The sequence below is a fragment of the Rhipicephalus microplus genome, chromosome 5 (genome assembly GCF_043290135.1).
Source record: "Rhipicephalus microplus isolate Deutch F79 chromosome 5, USDA_Rmic, whole genome shotgun sequence".
NCBI classification, from domain to species: domain Eukaryota; kingdom Metazoa; phylum Arthropoda; class Arachnida; order Ixodida; family Ixodidae; genus Rhipicephalus; species Rhipicephalus microplus.
The window spans coordinates 173,585,567-173,605,389 of record NC_134704.1 but is presented as its reverse complement, the minus strand read 5'-3'; the positions used below and the strand labels follow the sequence as shown (position 1 = coordinate 173,605,389).

The window sequence follows — 19,823 nt, the reverse complement described above, 5'->3', positions numbered from 1 at the left end:
AAAAGATCGTGAGTTCGAATCTCACCGGTGCCTCGAGAGTCAAGACAAACCTCTCTCTAGTTTTTTTGTTTTCGAAGTTTAGTTCGAAATTCTTCTGATGGTGTGACTGCCTGAACAAGAGGCTGCGCAGGCGCCGTGGCTTAGTTGGTTAAAGCGCCTGTCTTGTAAACAGGAGATCGTGAGTTTGAATCTCACCGGTGCTTCGAGAGTCAAGACAAACGTCTCTCTAGTTTTTTGTTTTCGAAGTTTAGTTCGAAATACTTCTGATGGTGTCACTGCCTGAACAACACGCTGCGCAGGCGCCGTGGCTTAGTTGGTTAAAGCACCTGTCTAGTAAACAGGAGATCGTGAGTTCTAATCTCACGGGTCCTCGAGAGTCAAGACTACCGTCTCTCTAGTTTTTTGTTTTCGAAGTTTAGTTCGAAATATTTTTGATGGTGTCACTGCCGAAACAAGACGCCGCGCAGGCGCCGTGGCTTGGTTAAAGCGCCTGTCTAGTAAACAGGAGAGCATGAGTTCGAATCTCACTGGTGCCTCGAGAGTCAAGGCAAGCGTCTCTCTAGTTTTTTGTTTTCGAAGTTTAGTTCGAAATTCTTCTGATGGTGTGACTGCCTGAACAAGACGCTGCGCAGGCGCCGTGGCTTAGTTCGTTAAAGCGCCTGTCTAGTAAACAAGAGATCGTGAGTTCGAATCTCACCGGTGCCTCGAGAGTCAAGACAAACGTCTCTCTAGTTTTTTGTTTTCGAAGTTTAGTTCGAAATACTTCTGATGGTGTCACTGTCTGAACAAGATTCTGCGCAGGCGCGTGGCTTAGTTGGTTAAAGCGCCTGTCTAGTAAACAGGAGATCGTGAGTTCAATTTTCACCGGTGCCTCGAGATTCAACACAAACGTCTCTCTAGTGTTTTGTTTTCGAAGTTTAGTTCGAAATACTTCTGATGGTTTCGCTGCCTGAACAAGACGCTGCACAGGTGACGTGGCTTCGTTGGTTAAAGCGCCTGTCTAGTAAACAGGAGATCGTGAGTTCGAATCTCACCGGTGCCTCGAGAGTCTAGACAAACGTCTCTCTAGCTTTTTGTTTTTTTAAGTTTAGTTCGAAATATTTCTGATGGTGTCACTGCCTGAACAAGAGGCTGCGCAGACACAGTGGCTTAGTTGGTTAAAGTGCCTGTCTAGTAAACAGGAGATCATCAGTTCGAATCTCACTGGTGCCTCGAGAGTCAAGACAAACGTCTCTCTAGTTTTTTGTTTTCGAAGTTTATTTCAAAATACTTCTGATGGTGTCACTGTCTGAACAAGACGCTGAGCAGGCGCGTGGCTTAGATGGTTACAGCGCCTGTCTAGTAAACAGAAGATCGTGAGTTCGAATCTCACCGGTGCCTCGAGAGTCAAGACAAACCTCTCTCTAGTTTTTTGTTTTCGAAATTTAGTTCGAAATTCTTCTGATGGTGTGACTGCGTGAAGAGCACGCTGCGCAGGCGCCGTGGCTTAGTTGGTTAAAGCGCCTGTCTAGTAAACAGGAGATCGTGAGTTCGAATCTCACGGGTCCTCGAGAGTCAAGACTAACGTCTCTCTAGTTTTTTCTTTTCGAAGTATAGTTCTAAATACTTCTAATGGTGTCACTGCCTGAACAAGGCGCTGCGCAGGCGCCGTGGGTTATTTGGCTAAATCGCCAGTCTAGTAAACAGGAGATCGTGAGTTCAAATCCCACCGGTGCCTCAAGAGTCATGACTAACGTCTCTCTAGTTTTTTGTTTTTGAACTATAATTTAAAATGCTTCTAATGGTGTCACTGGCTGAAGAAGATGTTGCGCAGGCACCGTGTCTTAGTTCGTTATCTCACCTGTCTAGTAAACAGGAGATAGTGAGCTCGAATCTCACCAGTACCTCGAGAGACAAGACAAATTTCTCTGTAATTTTTTGTTTTCGAAGTATAGTTCGAAATACTTTTAATGATGTCACTGCCTCTACAAGATGTCGCGCACGCGCCGTGGCTTAGTTCGTTGAAGCGCCTGTCTAGTAAACAAGAGATCGTGAGTTGGAATCTCACCGGTGCCTCGAGAGTAAATTCAAACGTCTCTCTAGTTTTTTGTTTTCGATGTTTAGTTCGAATTACTTCTGATGGTGTCACTGCCTGAACAAGACGCTGCGCAGGCGCCGTGGCTTCTTTAGTTAAAGCGCCTGTCTAGTAAACAGGAGATCGCGAGTTCGAATCTCACCGGCGCCTCGAGAGAAAAGACAAACGAATCTCTAGTTTTTTGTTTTCGAAGTTTAGTTCGAAATACTTCTGATGGTGTCACTGTCTGAACAAGACGCTGCGCAGGCGCGTGGCTTAGTTGGTTAAAGCGCCTGTCTAGTAAACAGGAGAGCATGAGTTCGAATCTCACTGGTGCTTCGAGAGTCAAGGCAACCGTCTCTCTAGTTTTTTGTTTTCGAAGTTTAGTTCGAAATTCTTCTGATGGTGTGACTGCCTGAAGATGACGCTGCGCAGGCGCCGTATCTTAGTTAAAGCGCCAGTCTGGTAAGCAGGAGATCTTGAGTTCGAATCTCACCGGTGCCTCGGGAGTCAAGACTGACGTCTCCCTAGTTTTTTGTTTTCGAACATTCATGACTTTTTTGCGCAAACACGTACATGGACACAAGGAAAAGGGGCAAACAACACGGGCGCCCAAGTTGTTTGCCTCTTTTCTTGGTGTCCGTGTACGTCTTTGCGCAAAGAAGTCATAATCGAGTACCAACTCGCCCAACTTTCAGTACTTTTGTTTTCGAATTTTGGTTCGAAATACTTCTGATGGTGTCACTGCCTGAATAAAACGCTGCGCAGGCGCCGTGGCTTAGTTAGTTAAAGTGCCTGTCAAGTAAACAGGAGATCGTGAGTTCGAATCTCACCGGTGCCTCGAGAGTCAAGACAAACGGCTCTCTAGTTTTTTGTTTTCGAAGTTTACTTCGAAATACTTCTGATGGTGTCACTGCCCAAACAAGACGCCGCGCAGGCGCCGTGGCTTAGTTGGTTAAAGCCCCTGTCTAGTAAACAGGAGAGCATGAGTTGGAATCTCACCGGTGCCTCGAGAGTCAAGGCAACCATCTCTCTAGTTTTTTGTTTTCGAAGTTTAGTTCGAAATTCTTCTGATGGTGTGACTGCCTGAACAAGACGCTGCGCAGGCGCCGTGGCTTAGTTCGTTAAAGCGCCTGTCTAGTAAACAAGAGATCGTGAGTTCGAATCTCACCGGTGCCTCGAGAGTCAAGACAAACGTCTCTCTAGTTTATTTGTTTTCGAAGTTTAGTTCGAAATACTTCTGATGGTGTCACTGTCTGAACAAGATTCTGCGCAGGCGCGTGGCTTAGTTGATTAAAGCGCCTGTCTAGTAAACAGGAGATCGTGAGTTCGATTTTCACCGGTGCCTCGAGAGTCAACACAAACGTCTCCCTAGTGTTTTGTTTTCGAAGTTTAGTTCGAAATACTTCTGATGGTTTCGCTGCCTGAACAAGACGCTGCACAGGTGAGGTGGCTTCGTTGGTTAAAGCGCCTGTCTAGTAAACAGGAGATCGTGAGTTCGAATCTCACCGGTGCCTCGAGAGTCTAGACAAACGTCTCTCTAGCTTTTTGTTTTTTTAAGTTTAGTTCGAAATATTTCTGATGGTGTCACTGCCTGAACAAGAGGCTCCGCAGACACAGTGGCTTAGTTGGTTAAAGTGCCTGTCTAGTGAACAGGAGATCATGAGTTCGAATCTCAGCAGTGCCTCGAGAGTCAAGACAAACGTCTCTCTAGTTTTTTGTTTTCGAAGTTTATTTCGAAATACTTCTGATGGTGTCACTGTCTGAACAAGAGGCTGCGCAGGCGCGTGGCTTAGATGGTTAAAGCGCCTGTCTAGTAAACAGGAGATCGTGAGTTCGAATCTCACCGGTGCCTCGAGAGTCAAGACAAACTTCTCTCTAGTTTTTTTGTTTTCGAAGTTTAGTTCGAAATTCTTCTGATGGTGTGACTGCCTGAACAAGAGGCTGCGCAGGCGCCATGGCTTAGTTGGTTAAAGCGCCTGTCTTGTGAATGGGAGATCGTGAGTTCGAATCTCACCGGTGCTTCGAGAGTCAAGACAAACGTCTCTCTAGTTTTTTGTTTTCGAAGTTTAGTTCGAAATACTTCTGATGGTGTCACTGCCTGAACAACACACTGCGCAGGCGCCGTGGCTTAGTTGGTTAAAGCACCTGTCTAGTAAACAGGATATCGTGAGTTCTAATCTCATGGGTCCTCGAGAGTCAAGACTAACGTCTCTCTAGTTTTTTGTTTTCGAAATTTAGTTCGAAATACTTCTGATGGTGTCACTGTCTGAACAAGACGCTGCGCAGGCGCGTGGCTTGGTTGGTTAAAGCGCCTGTGTTGTAAACACGAGATCGTGAGTTCGAATCTCACCGGTGCCTCGAGAGTGAAGACTAACGTCTCTCTAGTTTTTTTGTTTTCGAAGTATAGTTCGAGATACTTCTGATGGTGTCACTGCCTGAACAAGACGCTGCAGGCGCCGTGGTTTAGTTAGTTAAAGCGCCTGTCTGGTAAGCAGGAGATCGTGAGTTCGAACCTCACCGGTGCCTCGAGAGTCAAAACAAACGGCTCTCTAGTTTTTTTGTTTTCGAAGTTTAGTTCGAAATACTTCTGATGGTGTCACTGCCCAAACAAGACGCCGCGCAGGTGCGGCGTCTTGTTTGGGCAGTGTTCGAATCTCACCGGTGCCTCGAGAGTCAAGACAAACGGCTCTCTAGTTTTTTGTTTTCGAAGTTTACTTCGAAATACTTCTGATGATGTGACTGCCTGAACAAGAGGCTGCGCAGGCGCCGTGGCTTAGTTAGTTAAAGAGCCTGTCTAGTAAACGGGAGATCGTAGTTCGAATCTCACCGGTGCCTCGAGAGTCAAGGCAACGGTCTCTCTAGTTTTTTGTTTTCGAAGTTTAGTTCGAAATATTTTTGATGGTGTCACTGCCCAAACAAGACGCCGCGCAGGCGCCGTGGCTTAGTCGGTTAAAGCTCCTGTCTAGTAAACAGGAGAGCATGAGTTGGAATCTCACCGGTGCCTCGAGAGTCAAGGCAACCGTCTCTCTAGTTTTTTGTTTTCGAAGTTTAGTTCGAAATTCTTCTGATGGTGTGACTGCCTGAACAAGACGCTGCGCAGGCGCCGTGGCTTAGTTCGTTAAAGCGCCTGTCTAGTAAACAAAAGATCGTGAGTTCGAATCTCACCGGTGCCTCGAGAGTCAAGACAAACGTCTCTCTAGTTTTTTTGTTTTCGAAGTTTAGTTCGAAATACTTCTGATGGTGTCACAGTCTGAACAAGATTCTGCGCAGGCGCGTGGCTTAGTTGGTTAAAGCGCCTGTCTAGTAAACAGGAGATCGTGAGTTCGATTTTCACCGGTGCCTCGAGAGTCAACACAAACGTCTCCCTAGTGTTTTGTTTTCGAAGTTTAGTTCGAAATACTTCTGATGGTTTCGCTGCCTGAACAAGACGCTGCACAGGTGACGTGGCTTCGTTGGTTAAAGCGCCTGTCTAGTAAACAGGAGATCGTGAGTTCGAATCTCACCGGTGCCTCGAGAGTCTAAACTAACGTCTCTCTAGCTTTTTGTTTTTTTAAGTTTAGTTCGAAATATTTCTGATGGTGTCACTGCCTGAACAAGAGGCTGCGCAGACACAGTGGCTTAGTTGGTTAAAGTGCCTGTCTAGTAAACAGGAGATCATCAGTTCGAATCTCACTGGTGCCTCGAGAGTCAAGACAAACGTCTCTCTAGTTTTTTGTTTTCGAAGTTTATTTCGAAATACTTCTGATGGTGTCACTGTCTGAACAAGACGCTGAGCAGGCGCGTGGCTTAGATGGTTACAGCGCCTGTCTAGTAAACAAAAGATCGTGAGTTCGAATCTCACCGGTGCCTCGAGAGTCAAGACAAACCTCTCTCTAGTTTTTTGTTTTCGAAGTTTAGTTCGAAATTCTTCTGATGGTGTGACTGCCTAAACAAGAGGCTGCGCAGGAGCCGTGGCTTAGTTGGTTAAAGCGCCTGTCTTGTAAACAGGAGATCGTGAGTTTGAATCTCACCGGTGCTTCGAGAGTCAAGACAAACGTCTCTCTAGTTTTTTGTTTTCGAAGTTTAGTTCGAAATACTTCTGATGGTGTCACTGCCTGAACAACACGCTGCGCAGGCGCCGTGGCTTAGTTGGTTAAAGCACCTGTCTAGTAAACAGGAGATCGTGAGTTCTAATCTCACGGGTCCTCGAGAGTCAAGACTACCGTCTCTCTAGTTTTTTGTTTTCGAAATTTAGTTCGAAATATTTTTGATGGTGTCACTGCCGAAACAAGACGCCGCGCAGGCGCCGTGGCTTAGTTGGTTAAAGCGCCTGTCTAGTAAACAGGAGAGCATGAGTTCGAATCTCACTGGTGCCTCGAGAGTCAAGGCAAGCGTCTCTCTAGTCTTTTGTTTTCGAAGTTTAGTTCGAAATTCTTCTGATGGTGTGACTGCCTGAACAAGACGCTGTGCAGGCGCCGTGGCTTAGTTGGTTAAAGCGCCTGTCTAGTAAACAGGAGATCGTGAGTTCGAATCTCACCGGTGCCTCGAGAGTCAAGACAAACGTCTCTCTAGTTTTTTGTTTTCGAAGTTTATTTCGAAATACTTCTGATGGTGTCACTGTCTGAACAAGACGCTGAGCAGGCGCGTGGCTTAGATGGTTACAGCGCCTGTCTAGTAAACAGAAGATCGTGAGTTCGAATCTCACCGGTGCCTCGAGAGTCAAGACAAACCTCTCTCTAGTTTTTTGTTTTCGAAGTTTAGTTCGAAATTCTTCTGATGGTGTGACTGCCTGAACAAGAGGCTGCGCAGGAGCCGTGGCTTAGTTGGTTAAAGCGCCTGTCTTGTAAACAGGAGATCGTGAGTTCGAATCTCACCGGTGCCTCGAGAGTCTAGACAGACGTCTCTCTAATTTTTTGTTTTCGCAGTTTATTTCGAAATACTTCTGATGGTGTCACTGCGTGAAGAGCACGCTGCGCAGGCGCCGTGGCTTAGTTGGTTAAAGCGCCTGTCTAGTAAACAGGAGATCGTGAGTTCGAATCTCACGGGTCCTCGAGAGTCAAGACTAACGTCTCTCTAGTTTTTTCTTTTCGAAGTATAGTTCTAAATACTTCTAATGGTGTCACTGCCTGAACAAGGCGCTGCGCAGGCGCCGTGGGTTATTTGGCTAAATCGCCAGTCTAGTAAACAGGAGATCGTGAGTTCAAATCCCACCGGTGCCTCAAGAGTCATGACTAACGTCTCTCTAGTTTTTTTGTTTTTGAACTATAATTTAAAATGCTTCTAATGGTGTCACTGGCTGAAGAAGATGTTGCGCAGGCACCGTGTCTTAGTTCGTTATCTCACCTGTCTAGTAAACAGGAGATAGTGAGCTCGAATCTCACCGGTACCTCGAGAGACCAGACAAATTTCTCTGTAATTTTTTGTTTTCGAAGTATAGTTCGAAATACTTTTAATGGTGTCACTGCCTCTACAAGATGTCGCGCACGCGCCGTGGCTTAGTTCGTTGAAGCGCCTGTCTAGTAAACAAGAGATCGTGAGTTGGAATCTCACCGGTGCCTCGAGAGTAAATTCAAACGTCTCTCTAGTTTTTTGTTTTCGATGTTTAGTTCGAATTACTTCTGATGGTGTCACTGCCTGAACAAGACGCTGCGCAGGCGCCGTGGCTTCTTTAGTTAAAGCGCCTGTCTAGTAAACAGGAGATCGCGAGTTTGAATCTCACCGGTGCCTCGAGAGAAAAGACAAACGTCTCTCTAGTTTTTTGTTTTCGAAGTTTAGTTCGAAATACTTCTGATGGTGTCACTGTCTGAACAAGACGCTGCGCAGGCGCGTGGCTTAGTTGGTTAAAGCGCCTGTCTAGTAAACAGGAGATCGTGAGTTCGATTCTCACCGGTGCCTTGAGAGTCAACACAAACGTCTCTCTAGTTTTTTGTTTTCGAAGTTTAGTTCGAAATACTTCTGATGGTTTCGCTGCCTGAACAAGACGCTGCACAGGTGACGTGGCTTCGTTGGTTAAAGCGCCTGTCTAGTAAACAGGAGATCGTGAGTTCGAATCTCACCGGTGCCTCGAGAGTCAAGACAAACGTCTCTCTAGCTTTTTGTTTTCCAAGTTTAGTTCGAAATACTTCTGATGGTGTCACTGCCTGAACAAGAGGCTCCGCAGACACAGTGGCTTAGTTGGTTAAAGTGCCTGTCTAGTAAACAGGAGAACATGAGTTCGAATCTCAGCAGTGCCTCGAGAGTCAAGACAAACGTCTCTCTAGTTTTTGTTTTCGAAGTTTATTTCGAAATACTTCTGATGGTGTCACTGTCTGAACAAGAGGCTGCGCAGGCGCGTGGCTTAGATGGTTAAAGCGCCTGTCTAGTAAACAGGAGATCGTGAGTTCGAATCTCACCGGTGCCTCGAGAGTCAAGACAAACTTCTCTCTAGTTTTTTTTTGTTTTCGAAGTTTAGTTCGAAATTCTTCTGATGGTGTGACTGCCTGAACAAGAGGCTGCGCAGGCGCCGTGGCTTAGTTGGTTAAAGCGCCTGTCTTGTGAACGGGAGATCGTGAGTTCGAATCTCACCGGTGCTTCGAGAGTCAAGACAAACGTCTCTCTAGTTTTTTGTTTTCGAAGTTTAGTTCGAAATACTTCTGATGGTGTCACTGCCTGAACAACACACTGCGCAGGCGCCGTGGCTTAGTTGGTTACAGCACCTGTCTAGTAAACAGGATATCGTGAGTTCTAATCTCACGGGTCCTCGAGAGTCAAGACTAACGTCTCTCTAGTTTTTTGTTTTCGAAGTTTAGTTCGAAATACTTCTGATGGTGTCACTGTCTGAACAAGACGCTGCGCAGGCGCGTGGCTTGGTTGGTTAAAGCGCCTGTGTTGTAAACAGGAGATCGTGAGTTCGAATCTCACCGGTGCCTCGAGAGTGAAGACTAACGTCTCTCTAGTTTTTTTGTTTTCGAAGTATAGTTCGAGATACTTCTGATGGTGTCACTGCCTGAACAAGACGCTGCAGGCGCCGTGGTTTAGTTAGTTAAAGCGCCTGTCTGGTAAGCAGGAGATCGTGAGTTCGAACCTCACCGGTGCCTCGAGAGTCAAAACAAACGGCTCTCTAGTTTTTTGTTTTCGAAGTTTAGTTCGAAATTCTTCTGATGGTGTGACTGCCTGAACAAGAGGCTGCGCAGGAGCCGTGGCTTAGTTGGTTAAAGCGCCTGTCTTGTAAACAGGAGATCGTGAGTTTGAATCTCACCGGTGCTTCGAGAGTCAAGACAAACGTCTCTCTAGTTTTTTGTTTTCGAAGTTTAGTTCGAAATACTTCTGATGGTGTCACTGCCTGAACAACACGCTGCGCAGGCGCCGTGGCTTAGTTGGTTAAAGCACCTGTCTAGTAAACAGGAGATCATGAGATCTAATCTCACGGGTCCTCGAGAGTCAAGACTACCGTCTCTCTAGTTTTTTGTTTTCGAAGTTTAGTTCGAAATATTTTTGATGGTGTCACTGCCGAAACAAGACGCCGCGCAGGCGCCGTGGCTTAGTTGGTTAAAGCGCCTGTCTAGTAAACAGGAGAGCATGAGTTCGAATCTCACTGGTGCCTCGAGAGTCAAGGCAAGCGTCTCTCTAGTTTTTTGTTTTCGAAGTTTAGTTCGAAATTCTTCTGATGGTGTGACTGCCTGAACAAGACGCTGTACAGGCGCCGTGGCTTAGTTGGTTAAAGCGCCTGTCTAGTAAACAGGAGATCGTGAGTTCGAATCTCACCGGTGCCTCGAGAGTCAAGACAAACGTCTCTCTAGTTTTTTGTTTTCGAAGTTTATTTCGAAATACTTCTGATGGTGTCACTGTCTGAACAAGACGCTGCGCAGGCGCGTGGCTTAGTTGGTTAAAGCGCCTGTCTAGTAAACAGGAGATCGTGAGTTCGAATCTCACTGGTGCCTCGAGAGTCAAGGCAACCGTCTCTCTAGTTTTTTGTTTTCGAAGTTTAGTTCGAAATTCTTCTGATGGTGTGAATGCCTGAACAAGAGGCTGCGCAGGAGCCGTGGCTTAGTTGGTTAAAGCGCCTGTCTTGTAAACAGGAGATCCTGAGTTCGAATCTCACCGGTGCTTCGAGAGTCAAGACAAACGTCTCTCTAGTTTTTTGTTTTCGAAGTTTAGTTCGAAATACTTCTGATGGTGTCACTGCCTGAACAACACGCTGCGCAGGCGCCGTGGCTTAGTTGGTTAAAGCACCTGTCTAGTAAACAGGAGATCGTGAGTTCTAATCTCACGGGTCCTCGAGAGTCAAGACTAACGTCTCTCTAGTTTTTTGTTTTCGAAGTTTAGTTCGAAATATTTTTGATGGTGTCACTGCCCAAACAAGACGCCGCGCAGGCGCCGTGGCTTAGTTGGTTAAAGCGCCTGTCTAGTAAACAGGAGAGCATGAGTTCGAATCACACTGGTGCCTCGAGAGTCAACGCAACCGTCTCTCTAGTTTTTTGTTTTCGAAGTTTAGTTCGAAATTCTTCTGATGGTGTGACTGCCTGAACAAGACGCTGTGCAGGCGCCGTGGCTTAGTTGGTTAAAGCGCCTGTCTAGTAAACAGGAGATCGTGAGTTCGAATCTCACTGGTGCCTCGAGAGTCAAGACAAACGTCTCTCTAGTTTTTTGTTTTCGAAGTTTATTTCGAAATACTTCTGATGGTGTCACTGTCTGAACAACCCGCTGCGCAGGCGCGTGGCTTTGTTGGTTAAAGCGCCTGTCTAGTAAACAGGAGATCATGAGTTCGAATCTCACCGGTGCCTCGAGAGTCAAGACAAACGTCTCTCTAGTTTTTGTGTTTTCGAAGTTTATTTCGAAATACTTCTGGTGGTGTCACTGTCTGAACAAGACGCTGTGCAGGCGCCGTGGCTTAGTTGGTTAAAGCGCCTGTCTAGTAAACAGGAGATCGTAAGTTCGAATCTCACCGGTGCCTCGAGAGTCAAGCCAAACGTCTCTCTAGTTTTTTGTTTTCGAAGTTTATTTCGAAATACTTCTGATGGTGTCACTGTCTGAACAAGACGCTGCGCAGGCGCGAGGCTTAGTTGGTTAAAGCACCTGTCTAGTAAACAGGAGATCGTGAGTTTGAATCTCACCGGTGCCTCGAGAGTGAAGACTAACGTCTCTCTAGTTTTTTGTTTTCGAAGTATAGTTCGAAATACTTCTGATGGTGTCACTGCCTGAACAAGACGCTGCAGGCGCCGTGGCTTAGTTAGTTAAAGCGCCTGTCTAGTAAACGGGAGATCGTAGTTCGAATCTCACCGGTGCCTCGAGAGTCAAGGCGACCGTCTCTCTAGTTTTTTGTTTTCGAAGTTTAGTTCGAAATACTTCTGATGGTGTCACTGTCTGAACAAGAGGCTGCGGAGACACAGTGGCTTAGTTGGTTAAAGCGCTTGTCTAGTAAACAGGAGATCGTGAGTTCGAATCTCACCGGTGCCTCGCGAGTGAAGACTAACGTCTCTCTCGTTTTTTGTTTTCGAAGTATAGTTCGAAATACTACTGATGGTGTCACTGCCTGAACAAGACGCTGCAGGCGCCGTGGCTTAGTTAAAGCGCCAGTCTGGTAAGCAGGAGATCTTGAGTTCGAATCTCAGCGGTGCCTCGGGAGTCAAGACTGACGTCTCCCTAGTTTTTTGTTTTCGAACATTCATGACTTTTTTGCGCAAACACGTACATGGACACAAGGAAAAGAGGCAAACAACACGGGCGCCCAAGTTGTTTGCCTCTTTTCTTTGTGTCCGTGTACGTCTTTGCGCAAAGAAGTCATGATCGAGTACCAACTCGCCCAACTTTCAGTACTTTTTTTTCGAATTTTAGTTCGAAATACTTCTGATGGTGTCACTGCCTGAACAAGACGCTGTGCAGGCGCCGTGGCTTAGTTAGTTAAAGCGCCTGTCTAGTAAACAGGAAATTGTGAGTTCGAATCTCACCGGTGCTTCGGGAGTCAAGACTAACGTCTCTCCAGTTTTTTGTTTTCGAAGCTTAGTTCGAAATACTTCTGATGGTGTCACTGCCTGAACAAGACGCTGCACAGGCGCCGTGGCTTGGTTAGTTAAAGCGCCTGTCTAGTAATTAGGAGATCGTGATTTCGAATCTCACTGGTTCCTCGAGAGTCAAGACAAACGTCTCTCTAGTTTTTTGTTTTCGAAGTTTAGTTCGAAATTCTTCTTATGGTGTGACTGCCTGAACACGACGCTGCGCAGGCGCCGTGGCTTAGTTAGTTGAAGCGCCTGTCTAGCAAACAGGAGATCGTGAGTTCGAATCTCACCGGTGCCTCGAGAGTCAAGACAAACGTCTCTCTAGTTTTTTGTTTTCGAAGTTTATTTTGAAATACTTCTGATGGTTTCGCTGCCTGAACAAGACGCTGCACAGGTGACGTGGCTTCGTTGGTTAAAGCGCCTGTCTAGTAAACAGGAGATCGTGAGTTCGAATCTCACCGGTGCCTCGAGAGTCTAGACAAACGTCTCTCTAGCTTTTTGTTTTTTTAAGTTTAGTTCGAAATATTTCTGATGGTGTCACTGCCTGAACAAGAGGCTGCGCAGACACAGTGGCTTAGTTGGTTAAAGTGCCTGTCTAGTAAACAGGAGATCATCAGTTCGAATCTCACTGGTGCCTCGAGAGTCAAGACAAACCTCTCTTTAGTTTTTTGTTTTCGAAGTTTAGTTCGAAATTCTTCTGATGGTGTGACTGCCTGAACAAGAGGCTGCGCAGGAGCCGTGGCTTAGTTGGTTAAAGCGCCTGTCTTGTAAACAGGAGATCGTGAGTTTGAATCTTACCGGTGCTTCGAGAGTCAAGACAAACGTCTCTCTAGTTTTTTGTTTTCGAAGTTTAGTTCGAAATACTTCTGATGGTGTCACTGCCTGAACAACACGCTGCGCAGGCGCCGTGGCTTAGTTGGTTAAAGCACCTGTCTAGTAAACAGGAGATCGTGAGTTCTAATCTCACGGGCCCTCGAGAGTCAAGACTACCGTCTCTCTAGTTTTTTGTTTTCGAAGTTTAGTTCGAAATATTTTTGATGGTGTCACTGCCGAAACAAGACGCCGCGCAGGCGCCGTGGCTTAGTTGGTTAAAGCGCCTGTCTAGTAAACAGGAGAGCATGAGTTCGAATCTCACTGGTGCCTCGAGAGTCAAGGCAAGCTTCTCTCTAGTTTTTTGTTTTCGAAGTTTAGTTCGAAATTCTTCTGATGGTGTGAATGCCTGAGCAAGACGCTGTGCAGGCGCCGTGGCTTAGTTGGTTAAAGCGCCTGTCTAGTAAACAGGAGATCGTGAGTTCGAATCTCACCGGTGCCTCGAGAGTCAAGACAAACGTCTCTCTAGTTTTTTGTTTTCGAAGTTTATTTCAAAATACTTCTGATGGTGTCACTGTCTGAACAAGACGCTGCGCAGGCGCGTGGCTTAGTTGGTTAAAGCGCCTGTCTAGTAAACAGGAGATCGTGAGTTCGAATCTCACTGGTGCCTCGAGAGTCAAGGCAACCGTCTCTCTAGTTTTTTGTTTTCGAAGTTTAGTTCGAAATTCTTCTGATGGTGTGACTGCCTGAACAAGACGCTGTGCAGGCGCCGCGGCTAAGTTGGTTAAAGCGCCTGTCTAGTAAACAGGAGATCGTGAGTTCGAATCTCACCGGTGCCTCGAGAGTCAAGACAAACGTCTCTCTAGTTTTTTGTTTTCGAAGTTTATTTCGAAATACTTCTGATGGTGTCACTGTCTGAACAAGACGCTGCGCAGGCGCGTGGCTTAGTTGGTTAAAGCGCCTGTCTAGTAAACAGGAGATCGTGAATTCGAATTTCACCGGTGCCTCGATAGTCAAAACAAACGTCTCTCTAGATTTTGTTTTCGAAGTTTATTTCGAAATACTTCTGATGGTGTCACTGTCTGAACAAGACGCTGCGCAGGCGCGTGGCTTAGTTGGTTAAAGCGCCTGTCTAGTAAACAGGAGATCGTGAGTTCGAATCTCACCGGTGCCTCGAGAGTGAAGACTAACGTCTCTCTAGTTTTTTGTTTTCGAAGTATAGTTCGAAATACTTCTGATGGTGTCACTGCCTGAACAAGACGCTGCAGGCACCGTGGCTTAGTTAGCTAAAGCGCCTGTCTGGTAAGCAAGAGATCTTGAGTTCGAATCTCACCGGTGCCTCGGGAGTCAAGACTGACGTCTCCCTAGTTTTTTGTTTTCGAAGTTTATTTCAAAATACTTCTGATGGTGTCACTGCCTGAACAAGACGCTGCAGGCGCCGTGGTTTAGTTAGTTAAAGCGCCTGTCTGGTAAGCAGGAGATCGTGAGTTCGAACCTCACCGGTGCCTCGAGAGTCAAAACAAACGGCTCTCTAGTTTTTTGTTTTCGAAGTTTAGTTCGAAATACTTCTGATGGTGTCACTGCCCAAACAAGACGCCGCGCAGGCGCCGTGGCTTAGTTGGTTAAAGCGCCTGTCTAGTAAACAGGAAAGCATGAGTTCGAATCTCACTGGTGCCTCGAGAGTCAGGTCAACCGTCTCTCTAGTTTTTTGTTTTCGAAGTTTAGTTCGAAATTCTTCTGATGGTGTGACTGCCTGAAGAAGACGCTGCGCAGGCGCCGTGGCTTAGTTGGTTAAAACGCCTGTCTAGTAAACAGGAGATTGTGAGTTCGAATCTCACCGGTGCCTCGAGAGTCAAGACAAACGTCTCTCTAGTTTTTTGTTGTCGAAGTTTATTTCAAAATACTTCTGATGGTGTCACTGTCTGAACAAGACGCTGCGCAGGCGCGTGGCTTAGTTGGTTAAAGCGCTTGTCTAGTAAACAGGAGATCGTGAGTTCGAAGCTCACCGGTGCCTCGCGAGTGAAGACTAACGTCTCTCTCGTTTTTTGTTTTCGAAGTATAGTTCGAAATACTACTGATGGTGTCACTGCCTGAACGAGACGCTGCAGGCGCCGTGGCTTAGTTAAAGCGCCAGTCTGGTAAGCAGGAGATCTTGAGTTCGAATCTCACCGGTGCCTCGGGAGTCAAGACTGACGTCTCCCTAGTTTTTTGTTTTCGAACATTCATGACTTTTTTGCGCAAACACGTACATGGACACAAGGAAAAGAGGCAAACAACACGGGCGCCCAAGTTGTTTGCCTCTTTTCTTTGTGTCCGTGTACGTCTTTGCGCAAAGAAGTCATGATCGAGTACCAACTCGCCCAACTTTCAGTACTTTTGTTTTCGAATTTTAGTTCGAAATACTTCTGATGGTGTCACTGCCTGAATAAAACGCTGCGCAGGCGCCGTGGCTTAGTTAGTTAAAGCGCCTGTCAAGTAAACAGGAGATCGTGAGTTCGAATCTCACCGGTGCCTCGAGAGTCAAGACAAACGGCTCTCTAGTTTTTTGTTTTCGAAGTTTACTTCGAAATACTTCTGATGATGTGACTGCCTGAACAAGAGGCTGCGCAGGCGCCGTGGCTTAGTTAGTTAAAGAGCCTGTCTAGTAAACGGGAGATCGTAGTTCGAATCTTACCGGTGCCTCGAGAGTCAAGGCAACCGTCTCTCTAGTTTTTTGTTTTCGAAGTTTAGTTCGAAATATTTTTGATGGTGTCACTGCCCAAACAAGACGCCGCGCAGGCGCCGTGGCTTAGTTGGTTAAAGCGCCTGTCTAGTAAACAGGAGAGCATGAGTTGGAATCTCACCGGTGCCTCGAGAGTCAAGGCAACCGTCTCTCTAGTTTTTTGTTTTCGAAGTTTAGTTCGAAATACTTCTGATGGTGTCACTGTCTGAACAAGAGGCTGCGCAGACACAGTGGCTTAGTTGGTTAAAGCGCTTGTCTAGTAAACAGGAGATCGTGAGTTCGAATCTCACCGGTGCCTCGCGAGTGAAGACTAACGTCTCTCTCGTTTTTTGTTTTCGAAGTATAGTTCGAAATACTACTGATGGTGTCACTGCCTGAACAAGACGCTGCAGGCGCCGTGGCTTAGTTAAAGCGCCAGTCTGGTAAGCAGGAGATCTTGAGTTCGAATCTCAGCGGTGCCTCGGGAGTCAAGACTGACGTCTCCCTAGTTTTTTGTTTTCGAACATTCATGACTTTTTTGCGCAAACACGTACATGGACACAAGGAAAAGAGGCAAACAACACGGGCGCCCAAGTTGTTTGCCTCTTTTCTTTGTGTCCGTGTACGTCTTTGCGCAAAGAAGTCATGATCGAGTACCAACTCGCCCAACTTTCAGTACTTTTTTTTTCGAATTTTAGTTCGAAATACTTCTGATGGTGTCACTGCCTGAACAAGACGCTGTGCAGGCGCCGTGGCTTAGTTAGTTAAAGCGCCTGTCTAGTAAACAGGAAATTGTGAGTTCGAATCTCACCGGTGCTTCGGGAGTCAAGACTAACGTCTCTCCAGTTTTTTGTTTTCGAAGCTTAGTTCGAAATACTTCTGATGGTGTCACTGCCTGAACAAGACGCTGCACAGGCGCCGTGGCTTGGTTAGTTAAAGCGCCTGTCTAGTAATTAGGAGATCGTGATTTCGAATCTCACTGGTTCCTCGAGAGTCAAGACAAACGTCTCTCTAGTTTTTTGTTTTCGAAGTTTAGTTCGAAATTCTTCTTATGGTGTGACTGCCTGAACACGACGCTGCGCAGGCGCCGTGGCTTAGTTAGTTGAAGCGCCTGTCTAGCAAACAGGAGATCGTGAGTTCGAATCTCACCGGTGCCTCGAGAGTCAAGACAAACGTCTCTCTAGTTTTTTGTCTTCGAAGTTTATTTTGAAATACTTCTGATGGTTTCGCTGCCTGAACAAGACGCTGCACAGGTGACGTGGCTTCGTTGGTTAAAGCGCCTGTCTAGTAAACAGGAGATCGTGAGTTCGAATCTCACCGGTGCCTCGAGAGTCTAGACAAACGTCTCTCTAGCTTTTTGTTTTTTTAAGTTTAGTTCGAAATATTTCTGATGGTGTCACTGCCTGAACAAGAGGCTGCGCAGACACAGTGGCTTAGTTGGTTAAAGTGCCTGTCTAGTAAACAGGAGATCATCAGTTCGAATCTCACTGGTGCCTCGAGAGTCAAGACAAACCTCTCTCTAGTTTTTTGTTTTCGAAGTTTAGTTCGAAATTCTTCTGATGGTGTGACTGCCTGAACAAGAGGCTGCGCAGGAGCCGTGGCTTAGTTGGTTAAAGCGCCTGTCTTGTAAACAGGAGATCGTGAGTTTGAATCTTACCGGTGCTTCGAGAGTCAAGACAAACGTCTCTCTAGTTTTTTGTTTTCGAAGTTTAGTTCGAAATACTTCTGATGGTGTCACTGCCTGAACAACACGCTGCGCAGGCGCCGTGGCTTAGTTGGTTAAAGCACCTGTCTAGTAAACAGGAGATCGTGAGTTCTAATCTCACGGGCCCTCGAGAGTCAAGACTACCGTCTCTCTAGTTTTTTGTTTTCGAAGTTTAGTTCGAAATATTTTTGATGGTGTCACTGCCGAAACAAGACGCCGCGCAGGCGCCGTGGCTTAGTTGGTTAAAGCGCCTGTCTAGTAAACAGGAGAGCATGAGTTCGAATCTCACTGGTGCCTCGAGAGTCAAGGCAAGCTTCTCTCTAGTTTTTTGTTTTCGAAGTTTAGTTCGAAATTCTTCTGATGGTGTGACTGCCTGAGCAAGACGCTGTGCAGGCGCCGTGGCTTAGTTGGTTAAAGCGCCTGTCTAGTAAACAGGAGATCGTGAGTTCGAATCTCACCGGTGCCTCGAGAGTCAAGACAAACGTCTCTCTAGTTTTTTGTTTTCGAAGTTTATTTCAAAATACTTCTGATGGTGTCACTGTCTGAACAAGACGCTGCGCAGGCGCGTGGCTTAGTTGGTTAAAGCGCCTGTCTAGTAAACAGGAGATCGTGAGTTCGAATCTCACTGGTGCCTCGAGAGTCAAGGCAACCGTCTCTCTAGTTTTTTGTTTTCGAAGTTTAGTTCGAAATTCTTCTGATGGTGTGACTGCCTGAACAAGACGCTGTGCAGGCGCCGCGGCTAAGTTGGTTAAAGCGCCTGTCTAGTAAACAGGAGATCGTGAGTTCGAATCTCACCGGTGCCTCGAGAGTCAAGACAAACGTCTCTCTAGTTTTTTGTTTTCGAAGTTTATTTCGAAATACTTCTGATGGTGTCACTGTCTGAACAAGACGCTGCGCAGGCGCGTGGCTTAGTTGGTTAAAGCGCCTGTCTAGTAAACAGGAGATCGTGAATTCGAATTTCACCGGTGCCTCGATAGTCAAAACAAACGTCTCTCTAGATTTTGTTTTCGAAGTTTATTTCGAAATACTTCTGATGGTGTCACTGTCTGAACAAGACGCTGCGCAGGCGCGTGGCTTAGTTGGTTAAAGCGCCTGTCTAGTAAACAGGAGATCGTGAGTTCGAATCTCACCGGTGCCTCGAGAGTGAAGACTAACGTCTCTCTAGTTTTTTGTTTTCGAAGTATAGTTCGAAATACTTCTGATGGTGTCACTGCCTGAACAAGACGCTGCAGGCACCGTGGCTTAGTTAGCTAAAGCGCCTGTCTGGTAAGCAAGAGATCTTGAGTTCGAATCTCACCGGTGCCTCGGGAGTCAAGACTGACGTCTCCCTAGTTTTTTGTTTTCGAAGTTTATTTCAAAATACTTCTGATGGTGTCACTGCCTGAACAAGACGCTGCAGGCGCCGTGGTTTAGTTAGTTAAAGCGCCTGTCTGGTAAGCAGGAGATCGTGAGTTCGAACCTCACCGGTGCCTCGAGAGTCAAAACAAACGGCTCTCTAGTTTTTTGTTTTCGAAGTTTAGTTCGAAATATTTTTGATGGTGTCACTGCCCAAACAAGACGCCGCGCAGGCGCCGTGGCTTAGTTGGTTAAAGCGCCTGTCTAGTAAACAGGAGAGCATGAGTTGGAATCTCACCGGTGCCTCGAGAGTCAAGGCAACCGTCTCTCTAGTTTTTTGTTTTCGAAGTTTAGTTCGAAATTCTTCTGATGGTGTGACTGCCTGAACAAGACGCTGCGCAGGCGCCGTGGCTTAGTTTGTTAAAGCGCCTGTCTAGTAAACAAGAGATCGTGAGTTCGAATCTCACCGGTGCCTCGAGAGTCATACAAACGTCTCTCTAGTTTTTTGTTTTCGAAGTTTAGTTCGAAATACTTCTGATGGTGTCACTGTCTGAACAAGATTCTGCGCAGGCGCGTGGCTTAGTTGGTTAAAGCGCCTGTCTAGTAAACAGGAGATCGTGAGTTCGATTTTCACCGGTGCCTTGAGAGTCAACACAAACGTCTCTCTAGTGTTTTGTTTTCGAAGTTTAGTTCGAAATACTTCTGATGGTTTCGCTGCCTGAACAAGACGCTGCACAGGTGACGTGGCTTCGTTGGTTAAAGCGCCTGTCTAGTAAACAGGAGATCGTGAGTTCGAATCTCACCGGTGCCTCGAGAGTCAAGACAAACGTCTCTCTAGCTTTTTGTTTTCCAAGTTTAGTTCGAAATATTTCTGATGGTGTCACTGCCTGAACAAGAGGCTGCGCAGACACAGTGGCTTAGTTGGTTAAAGCGCATGTCTAGTAAACAGGAGAGCATGAGTTGGAATCTCACCGGTGCCTCGAGAGTAAAGGCAACCGTCTCTCTAGTTTTTTGTTTTCGAAGTTTAGTTCGAAATTCTTCTGATGGTGTGACTGCCTGACCAAACGCTGCGCAGGCGCCGTGGCTTAGTTCGTTAAAGCGCCTGTCTAGTAAACAAGAGATCGTACGTTCGAATCTCACTGGTGCCTCGAGAGTCAAGGCAACCGTCTCTCTAGTTTTTTGTTTTCGAAGTTTAGTTCGAAATTCTTCTGATGGTGTGACTGCCTGAAGAAGACGCTGCGCAGGCGCCGTGGCTTAGTTGGT

General features: G+C 46.5%; 26 non-coding genes across 26 annotated transcripts; all 26 read left to right on the top strand.

Moving 5' to 3' along the window:
* The first annotated feature begins 129 nt into the window (after window positions 1–129).
* TRNAT-UGU (transfer RNA threonine (anticodon UGU)) lies at window positions 130–203 on the top strand. Its single transcript has one exon. It is a non-coding gene; the product is annotated as a tRNA-Thr (tRNA).
* A 3,801-nt stretch (window positions 204–4,004) lies between these two features.
* TRNAT-UGU (transfer RNA threonine (anticodon UGU)) lies at window positions 4,005–4,078 on the top strand. Its single transcript has one exon. It is a non-coding gene; the product is annotated as a tRNA-Thr (tRNA).
* A 430-nt stretch (window positions 4,079–4,508) lies between these two features.
* TRNAT-GGU (transfer RNA threonine (anticodon GGU)) lies at window positions 4,509–4,582 on the top strand. The gene has a single exon. It is a non-coding gene; the product is annotated as a tRNA-Thr (tRNA).
* A 1,418-nt stretch (window positions 4,583–6,000) lies between these two features.
* On the top strand, window positions 6,001–6,074 carry TRNAT-UGU (transfer RNA threonine (anticodon UGU)). The gene has a single exon. It is a non-coding gene; the product is annotated as a tRNA-Thr (tRNA).
* A 263-nt stretch (window positions 6,075–6,337) lies between these two features.
* On the top strand, window positions 6,338–6,411 carry TRNAT-AGU (transfer RNA threonine (anticodon AGU)). The gene has a single exon. It is a non-coding gene; the product is annotated as a tRNA-Thr (tRNA).
* Window positions 6,412–6,506: 95 nt separating this feature from the next.
* On the top strand, window positions 6,507–6,580 carry TRNAT-AGU (transfer RNA threonine (anticodon AGU)). Its single transcript has one exon. It is a non-coding gene; the product is annotated as a tRNA-Thr (tRNA).
* Window positions 6,581–6,843: 263 nt separating this feature from the next.
* TRNAT-UGU (transfer RNA threonine (anticodon UGU)) lies at window positions 6,844–6,917 on the top strand. Its single transcript has one exon. It is a non-coding gene; the product is annotated as a tRNA-Thr (tRNA).
* A 1,616-nt stretch (window positions 6,918–8,533) lies between these two features.
* Window positions 8,534–8,607, top strand: TRNAT-UGU (transfer RNA threonine (anticodon UGU)). Its single transcript has one exon. It is a non-coding gene; the product is annotated as a tRNA-Thr (tRNA).
* Window positions 8,608–9,037: 430 nt separating this feature from the next.
* Window positions 9,038–9,111, top strand: TRNAT-GGU (transfer RNA threonine (anticodon GGU)). The gene has a single exon. It is a non-coding gene; the product is annotated as a tRNA-Thr (tRNA).
* Window positions 9,112–9,206: 95 nt separating this feature from the next.
* On the top strand, window positions 9,207–9,280 carry TRNAT-UGU (transfer RNA threonine (anticodon UGU)). Its single transcript has one exon. It is a non-coding gene; the product is annotated as a tRNA-Thr (tRNA).
* Window positions 9,281–9,543: 263 nt separating this feature from the next.
* Window positions 9,544–9,617, top strand: TRNAT-AGU (transfer RNA threonine (anticodon AGU)). The gene has a single exon. It is a non-coding gene; the product is annotated as a tRNA-Thr (tRNA).
* Window positions 9,618–9,712: 95 nt separating this feature from the next.
* TRNAT-AGU (transfer RNA threonine (anticodon AGU)) lies at window positions 9,713–9,786 on the top strand. Its single transcript has one exon. It is a non-coding gene; the product is annotated as a tRNA-Thr (tRNA).
* Window positions 9,787–10,049: 263 nt separating this feature from the next.
* On the top strand, window positions 10,050–10,123 carry TRNAT-UGU (transfer RNA threonine (anticodon UGU)). The gene has a single exon. It is a non-coding gene; the product is annotated as a tRNA-Thr (tRNA).
* A 432-nt stretch (window positions 10,124–10,555) lies between these two features.
* On the top strand, window positions 10,556–10,629 carry TRNAT-AGU (transfer RNA threonine (anticodon AGU)). The gene has a single exon. It is a non-coding gene; the product is annotated as a tRNA-Thr (tRNA).
* Window positions 10,630–10,893: 264 nt separating this feature from the next.
* On the top strand, window positions 10,894–10,967 carry TRNAT-AGU (transfer RNA threonine (anticodon AGU)). Its single transcript has one exon. It is a non-coding gene; the product is annotated as a tRNA-Thr (tRNA).
* A 1,266-nt stretch (window positions 10,968–12,233) lies between these two features.
* Window positions 12,234–12,307, top strand: TRNAA-AGC (transfer RNA alanine (anticodon AGC)). Its single transcript has one exon. It is a non-coding gene; the product is annotated as a tRNA-Ala (tRNA).
* A 771-nt stretch (window positions 12,308–13,078) lies between these two features.
* On the top strand, window positions 13,079–13,152 carry TRNAT-AGU (transfer RNA threonine (anticodon AGU)). The gene has a single exon. It is a non-coding gene; the product is annotated as a tRNA-Thr (tRNA).
* A 95-nt stretch (window positions 13,153–13,247) lies between these two features.
* TRNAT-AGU (transfer RNA threonine (anticodon AGU)) lies at window positions 13,248–13,321 on the top strand. Its single transcript has one exon. It is a non-coding gene; the product is annotated as a tRNA-Thr (tRNA).
* A 263-nt stretch (window positions 13,322–13,584) lies between these two features.
* TRNAT-AGU (transfer RNA threonine (anticodon AGU)) lies at window positions 13,585–13,658 on the top strand. Its single transcript has one exon. It is a non-coding gene; the product is annotated as a tRNA-Thr (tRNA).
* A 595-nt stretch (window positions 13,659–14,253) lies between these two features.
* On the top strand, window positions 14,254–14,327 carry TRNAT-GGU (transfer RNA threonine (anticodon GGU)). The gene has a single exon. It is a non-coding gene; the product is annotated as a tRNA-Thr (tRNA).
* Window positions 14,328–14,591: 264 nt separating this feature from the next.
* TRNAT-AGU (transfer RNA threonine (anticodon AGU)) lies at window positions 14,592–14,665 on the top strand. Its single transcript has one exon. It is a non-coding gene; the product is annotated as a tRNA-Thr (tRNA).
* A 1,938-nt stretch (window positions 14,666–16,603) lies between these two features.
* TRNAA-AGC (transfer RNA alanine (anticodon AGC)) lies at window positions 16,604–16,677 on the top strand. The gene has a single exon. It is a non-coding gene; the product is annotated as a tRNA-Ala (tRNA).
* A 771-nt stretch (window positions 16,678–17,448) lies between these two features.
* On the top strand, window positions 17,449–17,522 carry TRNAT-AGU (transfer RNA threonine (anticodon AGU)). Its single transcript has one exon. It is a non-coding gene; the product is annotated as a tRNA-Thr (tRNA).
* A 95-nt stretch (window positions 17,523–17,617) lies between these two features.
* Window positions 17,618–17,691, top strand: TRNAT-AGU (transfer RNA threonine (anticodon AGU)). The gene has a single exon. It is a non-coding gene; the product is annotated as a tRNA-Thr (tRNA).
* Window positions 17,692–17,954: 263 nt separating this feature from the next.
* Window positions 17,955–18,028, top strand: TRNAT-AGU (transfer RNA threonine (anticodon AGU)). The gene has a single exon. It is a non-coding gene; the product is annotated as a tRNA-Thr (tRNA).
* Window positions 18,029–18,623: 595 nt separating this feature from the next.
* TRNAT-GGU (transfer RNA threonine (anticodon GGU)) lies at window positions 18,624–18,697 on the top strand. The gene has a single exon. It is a non-coding gene; the product is annotated as a tRNA-Thr (tRNA).
* Window positions 18,698–19,823: the final 1,126 nt, after the last annotated feature.